Below are 9,455 nucleotides of genomic sequence, written 5' to 3'. Positions count from 1 at the left end.
GCGCCCTCCCCCTCCCCCTTGGCCCTATATATAGTGGGGGGAAGGGAGGGCAACCATACCTAAGGCCGGGCGCCTCCCTCTCCCTCCCGTGACACATCTCCCTCCTCCCGCAGCGCTTAGCGAAGCCCTGTTGGAATCCCGCTACTTCCACCACCACGCCGTCGTGCTGCTGGATCTCCATTAACCTCTCCTCCCCCCTTGCTGGATCAAGAAGGAGGAGACGTCGCTGCTCCGTACGTGTGTTGAACGCGGAGGTGCCGTCTGTTCGGCGCTAGGATCATCGGTGATTTGAATCACGACGAGTACGACTCCATCAACCCCGTTCTCTTGAACGCTTCCACTTAGTGATCTACAAGGGTATGTAGATGCACTCTCCTTCCCCTCGTTGCTAGTCTCTCCATAGATAGATCTTGGTGACACGTAGGAAAATTTTGAATTTCTGCTACGTTCCCCAACAGTGGCATCATGAGCTAGGTCTATGCGTAGATTCTATGCACGAGTAGAACACAAAGAAGTTGTGGGCGTTGATTTTGTTCAATATGCTTGCCGTTACTAGTCTTATCTTGATTCGACGGTATTGTGGGATGAAGCGGCCCGGACCAACCTTACACGTATGCTTACGTGAGACCGGTTCCACCGACAAACATGCACTAGTTGCATAAGGTGGCTGGCGGGTGTCTGTCTCTCCCGCTTTAGTCGGGTCGGATTCGATGAAAAGGGTCCTTATGAAGGGTAAATAGCAATTGGCATATCACGTTGTGGTTTTGCGTAGGTAAGAAACGCTCTTGCAAGAAACCCGTAGCAGCCACGTAAAACATGCAAACAACAATTAGAGGACGTCTAACTTGTTTTTGCAGGGTATGCATGTGATGTGATATGGCCAAAAGGATGTGATGAATGATATATGTGATGTATGAGATTGATCATGTTCTTGTAATAGGCATCACGCCTTGCATGTCGATGAGTATGACAACCGGCAGGAGCCATAGGAGTTGTCTTTATTTATTTATGACCTGCGTGTCAACTTAAACGTCATGTAATTACTTTACTTTATTGCTAAAGCGTTAGCCATAGTAGTAGAAGTAATAGATGACGAGACAACTTCAAGAAGACACGATGATGGAGATCATGGTGTCATGCCGGTGACAAGATGATCATGGAGCCCCAAGATGGAGATCAAAGGAGCTATATGATATTGGCCATATCATGTCACTATTATTTGATTGCATGTGATGTTTCTCATGTTTATACATCTTATTTGCTTAGAACGACGGTAGTAAATAAGATGATCCCTCATTACAATTTCAAGAATGTGTTCTCCCCTAACTGTGCACCGTTGCTAAAGTTTGTCATTTCGAAGCACCATGTGATGATCGGGTGTGATAGATCCTTACGTTCACATACAACGGGTGCAAGACAATTTTACACATGCAAAACACTTAGGGTTAACTTGACGAGCCTAGCATGTACAGACATGGCCTCGGAACACAAGAGACCGAAAGGTCGAGCATGAGTCGTATGGTAGATACGATCAACATGAAGATGTTCACCGATGATGACTAGTCCGTCTCACGTGATGATCGGACACGGCCTAGTTGACTCGGATCATGTCACTTAGATGACTAGAGGGATGTCTATCTGAGTGGGAGTTCATAAGATGAACTTAATTATCCTGAACATAGTCAAAAGGTCTTCGCAAATTATGTCGTAGCTCGCGCTTCAGTTCTACTATTTATTTATGTTCCTAGAGAAAATTTAGTTGAAAGTTGATAGTAGCAATTATGCGGACTAGGTCCATAAACTGAGGATTGTCCTCATTGCTTCATAAAAGGCTTATGTCCTTAATGCACCGCTCAGTGTGCTAAACCTCGAAAGTTGTCTATGGATGTTCCGAACATCTGACATACACATTTTGATAACTACGTGATAGTTCAGTTAAACGGGTTAGAGTTGAGGCACCGAAGACGTTTTGAAACATCGCAAAACATATGAGATGTTTCGAGGGCTGAAATTGGGATTTCAGGCTCGTGCCCACGTCAAGAGGTATAAGACCTCCGACGATTTTCTTAGCCTACAAACTAAGGAGAAAAGCTCAATTGTTGAGCTTGTGCTCAGATTGTCTGAGTACAACAATCATTTGAATCGAGTGGGAGTTGATCTTCCAGATGAGATAGTGATGTTTCTCCGAAGTCATTACCACCAAGCTGCTAGAGCTTTGTGATGAACTATAATGTATCGGGGACATATATGATGATCCTTGAGATATTCGCGATGTTTGACACCACGAAAGTAGAAATCAAGAAGGAGCATCAATTGTTGATGGTTGGTGAAACCACTAGTTTCAAGAAGGGCAAGGGCAAGAAGGGATACTTCATGAAACGGCAATTCAGCTGCTGCTCTAGTGAAGAAACCCAAGGTTGAACCCAAACCCGAGACTAAGTGCTTCTATAATAAGGGGAACAGCCACTGGAGCAGATTACCCTAGATACTTGGTAGATGAGAAGGCTGGCAAGGTCAATAGAAGTATATTGGATATACATTGTGTTGATGTGTACTTTACTAGTACTCCTAGTAGCACCAGGGTATTAGATACCGGTTCGGTTGCTAAGTGTTAGTAACTCGAAATAAAAGCTACGGAATAAACGGAGACTAGCTAAAGGTGAGATGACGATATGTGTTGGAAGTATTTCCAAGGTTGATCAAATATCGTACGCTCCCTCTACCATCGAGATTGGTGTTTGCGTTGAGCATAGACATGATTGGATTATGTCTATCGCAATACGGTTATTCATTTAAGGAGAATAATGGTTACTCTGTTTATTTGAATAATACCTTCAATGGTCTTACACCTAAAATGAATGGTTTATTGAATCTCGATCGTAGTGATACACATGTTCATGCCAAAAGATAGTAATGATAGTACCACCTACTTGTGGCACTGCCACGTAAGTCATATCGGTATAAAACACATGAAGAAGCTCCATGTTGATGGATCTTTGGGCTCACTCATTTTTGAAAAGTTTAAGACATGCGAACCATGTCTGTTGGTGAATATGCATGAAGAAACTCCATGCAAATGGACCGTTTGGACTCACTTGATTTTGAATCACTTGAGACATGCAAATCATACCACATGGGCAAGATGACTGAAAGCCTCGTTTTCAGTAAAATGGAACTAGAAAGCAACTTGTTGGAAGTAATACATTTTGATGTGTGCAGTCCAATGAGTGCTGGGGCGTGTAGTGGATATCGTTATGTTCTTACTTCATAGATGATTTGAGTAGATGTTGAGTACATTTACTTGATGAATCACGAGTCTGAATTATTGAAAGGTTCAAGTAATTTCAGGGTGAAGTTGAAAGATCGTCGTGACAAGAGGATAAAATATCTATGATATGATCATAGAGATGAATATCTGAATTACGAGTTTGGCACAGAATTAAGACATTGTGGAAATTGTTTCACAACTAATACAGCCTGGAACACCATAGTGTGATGGTGTGTCCGAACATCATAACTGCACCCTATTGGATATGATGCATACCATGATGTCTCTTATCGAATTACCACGATAGTTTATGGGTTAGGCATTAAAGACAACCACATTCACTTTAAATAGGGCACCACGTAATTCCGATGAGGTGACACCATATGAACTATGGTTTAGAGAAACCTAAGCTGTCATTTCTTAAAAGTTTGGGGTTGCGACACTTATGTGAAAAAGTTTCAAGCTGATAAGCTCGAACCCAAAGCGGATAAATGCATCTTCATAGGACACCCAAAACAGTTGGGTGTACCTCCTGTCTCAGATCCGAAAGCAATAAGGGATTGTTTCTAGAATCGGGTCCTTTCTCGAGGAAAAGTTTCTCTCGAAAGAATTGAGTGGGAGGATGGTGGAGACTTGATGAGGTTATTGAACCGTCACTTCAACTAGTGTATAGCAGGGCACAAAGAGTTGTTCCTGTGGCACCTACACCAATTGAAGTGGAAGCTTATGATAGTGATCATGAAACTTCAGATCAAGTCACTACCAAACCTCGTGGGATGACAAGGATGCGTACTACTTCAGAGTGGTACATGATCCTGTCTTGGAAGTCATGTTGCTAGACAACAATAAACCTACGAGCTATGGAGAAGCGATGGTGGGCCCGGATTCCGATAAATGGCTCGAGGCCATAAAATCCAAGAGAGGATCCATGTATGGAAACAAAGTGTAGACTTTGGAAGAACTACTTGATGGTCGTAAGGCTGTTGAGTACAGATGGATTTTAAAAGGAAGATAGACAATGATGGTAAGTGTCACCATTGAGAAAGCTCGACTTGTCGTTAAGGTGTTTCCCGACAAATTCAAGGAGTTGACTACGGTGAGACTTTCTCACTCGTAGCGATGCTAAGAGTCTGTTGGAATTATGTTAGCGATTACTGCATTATTTATGAAATCTTGCATATAGGATGTCAAAACATTGTTTCCTCGATGATTTTCTTGAGGAAAGGTTATATGTGATACAAACGGAAGGTTTTGTCAATCCTGAAAGATGCTAATAAGTATGCAAAGCTCCAGCAATCCTTCTAAGGACTGGAGTAAGCATCTCGGAGTTGGAATGTATGCTTTGATGATGATCAAAGATTTTGGTGTATACAAAGTTTATGAGAAACTTGTATTTCCAAAGAAGTGAGTTGGAGCACTATAGAATTTGTGATGAATATATGTTGTTGATCAGAAATGACGTAGAATTTCTGGAAAGCATATAGGGTTATTTGGAAAGTGTTTTTCAATGGAAAGCCTGGATTAAGCTACTTGAGCATTGAGCATCAAGATCTATAAGGATAGATCAAAACGCTTAATGGTACTTTCAAATGAACACATTCCTTGACATGATCTTGAAGGTGTTCAAGATGGATCAGTCAAAGAAGGAGTTCTTGCCTGAGTTGTAAGGTATGAAGTTAAGACTTAAAGCTCGACCACGACAGAATAGAGAGAAAGGACGAAGGTCGTCCCCTATGCTTAAGACATAGACTCTACAGTATGCTATGCTGTGTACCGCACCTGAAGTGTGCCTTGCCATGAGTCAGTCAAGGGGTACAAGAGTGATCCAAGAATGGATCACAGTACAATGGTCAAAGTTATCCTTAGTAACTAGTGGACTAAGGAATTTTGTCGGTTATGGAGGTGATAAAGAGTTCGACGTAAAGAGTTACGACGATGCAAGCTTAACACCTATCCGGATAGCTCTGAGTAGAGATACCGGATACGTATAATGGAGCAACAATTTAGAATAACTCCAAGTAGAACAGTTATTTGAAATGGCTCCAAATAGAGCGTGGTAGCTGCATCTAGGAGATGACATAAAGATTTGTAAAGCACACACGGATCTGAAAGGTTCAGACCCGTTGACTAAAACCTCTCTCACAAGCAACATGATCAAACCCAGAACTCATTGAGTGTTAATCACATAGTGATGTGAACTAGATTATTGACTCTAGTGCAAGTGGGAGACTGTTGGAAATATGCCCTAGAGGCAATAATAAATTGATTATTATTATATTTCCTTGTTCATGATAATCGTTTATTATCCATGCTAGAATTGTATTGATAGGAAACTCAGATACATGTGTGGATACATAGACAACACCATGTCCCTAGTAAGCCTCTAGTTGACTAGCTCGTTGATCAATAGATGGTTACGGTTTCCTGACCATGGACATTGGATGTCATTGATAATGGGATCACATTATTAGGAGAATGATGTGATGGACAAGACCCAATCCTAAGCCTAGCACAAAGATCGTGTAGTTCGTATGCTAAAGCTTTTCTAATGTCAAGTATCATTTCCTTAGACCATGAGATTGTGCAACTCCCGGATACCATAGGAATGCTTTGGGTGTACCAAACGTCACAACATAACTGGGTGACTATAAAGGTGCACTACAGGTATCTCCGAAAGTGTCTGTTGGGTTGGCACAAATCGAGACTGGGATTTGTCACTCCGTGTAAACGGAGAGGTATCTCTGGGCCCACTCGGTAGGACATCATCATAATGTGCACAATGTGATCAAGGAGTTTATCACGGGATGATGTGTTACGGAACGAGTAAAGAGACTTTCTAGTAACGAGATTGAACAAGGTATCGGGATACCGACGATCGAATCTCGGGCGAGTATTGTACCGATAGACAAAGGGAATTGTATACGGGATTGATTAAGTCCATGACATCGTGGTTCATCCGATGAGATCATCGTGGAACATGTGGGAGCCAACATGGGTATCCAGATCCCGTTGTTGGTTATTGACCGGAGAGTCATCTCGGTCATGTCTGCATGGTTCCCGAACCCGTAGGGTCTACACACTTAAGGTTCGGTGACGCTAGGGTTATAGAGATATTAGTATGCGGTAACCCGAAAGTTGTTCGGAGTCCCAGATGAGATCCCGGACGTCACGAGGAGTTCTGGAATGGTCCGGAGGTAAAGAATTATATATAGGAAGTGCTATTTCGGCCATCGGGACAAGTTTCAGGGTCACCGGTATTGTACCGGGACCACCGGAAGGGTCCCGGGGGTCCACCGGGTGGGGCCACCTGCCCCGGGGGCCACATGGGCCAAGGGCACCAGCCCCTAGAGGCCCATGCGCCAAAGGGACAAGAGGAGGGGAGAGTCCTAAAGGGGGAAGGCCCCTCCGAGGTGCCTTGGGGAGGGTGGACTCCTCCCCCCTTTGGCCGCACCCTTCCTTGGAGGAAGGGGCAAGGCTGCGCCCTCCCCCTCCCCCTTGGCCCTATATATAGTGGGGGGAAGGGAGGGCAACCATACCTAAGGCCTGGTGCCTCCCTCTCCCTCCCGTGACACATCTCCCTCCTCCCGCAGCGCTTAGCGAAGCCCTGTTGGAATCCCGCTACTTCCACCACCACGCCGTCGTGCTGCTGGATCTCCATTAACCTCTCCTCCCCCCTTTCTGGATCAAGAAGGAGGAGACGTCGCTGCTCCGTACGTGTGTTGAACGCGGAGGTGCCATCCGTTTGGCGCTAGGATCATCGGTGATTTGAATTACGACGAGTACGACTCCATCAACCCCGTTCTCTTGAACGCTTCCGCTTAGCGATCTACAAGGGTATGTAGATGCACTCTCCTTCCCCTCGTTGCTAGCCTCTCCATAGATAGATCTTGGTGACACATAGGAAAATTTTGAATTTCTGCTACGTTCCTCAACAATCCCCTGCGCCATCCCTCTCTCCGCCTCACCCTCCACCAGCTACGGGCGACATAGCTCACGGAGCGCCTCCACCACCTCAGCCCCAAGACGGGGCCCTGGCGCCAAGATGCGCGGCTCCGCGACGCGACCCGCGCCCGCGCGTGAAGAGAGAAGCTATCAAGAAGTCCCTCGGCCGCAACAAAATGCTCCGCCGCTCCTCGCGCCACCGCGCCAGGACTGGCTGCTCCAGCAAGTCCGAGCGCCACATGTAGCGGCAGGGCACGGGCCCCATCAAGAACAAGCTCCACCCCTAAGGCGGGCCCCGATGACCACAGCTGGCTATCGTTCTTTCACCCCCAAGCTGCGCAACGTCGCTTGGCCAGGAAGTTCAAGCTAGATATGCCTCCTCGATATGACGGCACCCCCGACCCCAAGGAGTTCTTGCAACTCTATGAGCTGAGCATCGAAGCGGCCAACGGCAACGAGAAGGTCACAGCGAACTGGTTCCCCATGGCTCTCAAGGAAGGCGCCCGCTCCTGGCTCCTGAACCTGCCTCCAGGCTCAATCTCCTCTTGGGACGAAATGTGCACCCGCTTCATCACCAACTTCCAGGGCACTCGCGACAACCCCCCCGGTCACGGGCGACCTGCGCCGCATCAAGCAACACCCAGGAGAGACCCTGTAGAAGTACATTCAGTGCTTCAATAGCGCACGGATCAAGATCCCCAAGGTGACCGATGAGGCCATCATCTCTGCATTCTCTGATGGCGTCTGCGACGTCAAGATGAAGGAGGAGCTCGCCATCCATGAAGAGCTGTGCACAACCTTGGAACTGTTCAACATCGCGACCAAATGTGCTAGAGCTGAGGAGGGGTGCCTCTCCCTCCTCGAGCTCCCTACTGCGGACCCAGAGGAGAAGAAAGCCAAGGCCAAGGACTTGAAGCGCAAGGGAGTAGTCGTGCTCGCAGCAAAACCAGACACCAAGCGTGGCAGAGACCAACCAGAGTCATCCAAGGGCGGTCGTCCGTTCTGCGCCTTCCACAACTTGAACACCCACAACACCAGCGACTGTCAAGATCTTAGAGCCATTCGCGAAGGGTGCTTCGGTCGAAACCCCGAGCGCGGCAACCGGGGCTACGGCCGAGGAGGAGGACGTGGTGGTGGACGCTGGGACAACCGTTTCCCGCGCCAGGAGTGGCGCGATCGGCCTCATGAGGACCGTTGGCAGGACCAGCCTTGCGAGGATCGTCCTCAAGGCAATGTCGGGCTCCCTCCGCTGGCACCACCGCCAAGAAGGAATGACGAACACCATCAGGACGAGGGAGCTGGGGGCTTCCAGGAACCACGCACTATCGCCTGCATTTTGGGCGGAGCCCAGGCCCCAGCCTCGCAGCGTATCTTCAAGCAGTTTGCTCGTGATGTGAATGCAGTCCTCCCCAAGCTCGAAGCCACGCGCCCGCTCAGATGGTCCAAGTGCCCCATTACGTTCAACTCGGCAGACCAGCTCAAGTGCGCAGCTACCGCTGGCACCCTCCCAATGCTCTCCTCCCCAGTCATCAGCAATGTGCAAGTTACCAAGACCCTCATTGACGGTGGCGCAGGGCTCAACATCCTATCCGTCGACACGTTCGACAGCCTCGAAGTGTCGTATGACCAGCTTCAGCCCACCAAGCCTTTCTCAGGAGTGACAGACGGTTCAACCACACCGATAGGGCAGGTCTGCCTCCCTGTCACCTTCGGGGAGCGCAAGAACTACCGCACCGAGCTCATCGACTTTGATGTCGTGCACATCTGTCTGCTGTACAACGCCATCCTCGGGTATCTAGCCCTGGCCAAGTTCATGGTGGTGACCCATCACGACTACAATGTCCTCAAGATGCCGGGAAGCAGCGGGATCATCACGGTCCCATGTGAAGAAAGAGACGCGGTGTGCTCTCTCGTGCGTGCCTTCCAAGCCGCAGCAATCGACGACCCCAACAGTAAGGGCGAGGGCCCTCCTTAGGTCATCCCCAAGAAGAAGAAGAAGTTGCGGCGTGCACGGCCTCAGGAGGGTGACGCCACAGCCGGAGTCTCGTCAGGATCAGCGCCCGCTCCAGGGGCGTCTCCCTCCATCGCATAGGAAGGTGCGCCCGGCGCCCTTCTCGGGCAGGGCTCGGGGGGGTTCTTCTAGAAGGCCTCAGACTTTGCCCACATCATGAGGGAGGCACTCGGGCACCACTTGGATGCGTGCTTCGCGGTACATTTCCCTCAGGAGGGCACAGGGCAAGGATTG

This window comes from Triticum aestivum, chromosome 1A (assembly GCF_018294505.1).
Source record: "Triticum aestivum cultivar Chinese Spring chromosome 1A, IWGSC CS RefSeq v2.1, whole genome shotgun sequence".
Taxonomy (NCBI): domain Eukaryota; kingdom Viridiplantae; phylum Streptophyta; class Magnoliopsida; order Poales; family Poaceae; genus Triticum; species Triticum aestivum.
The sequence above is the reverse complement of the archived record's forward strand: the minus strand, read 5'-3'. Positions refer to the sequence as shown.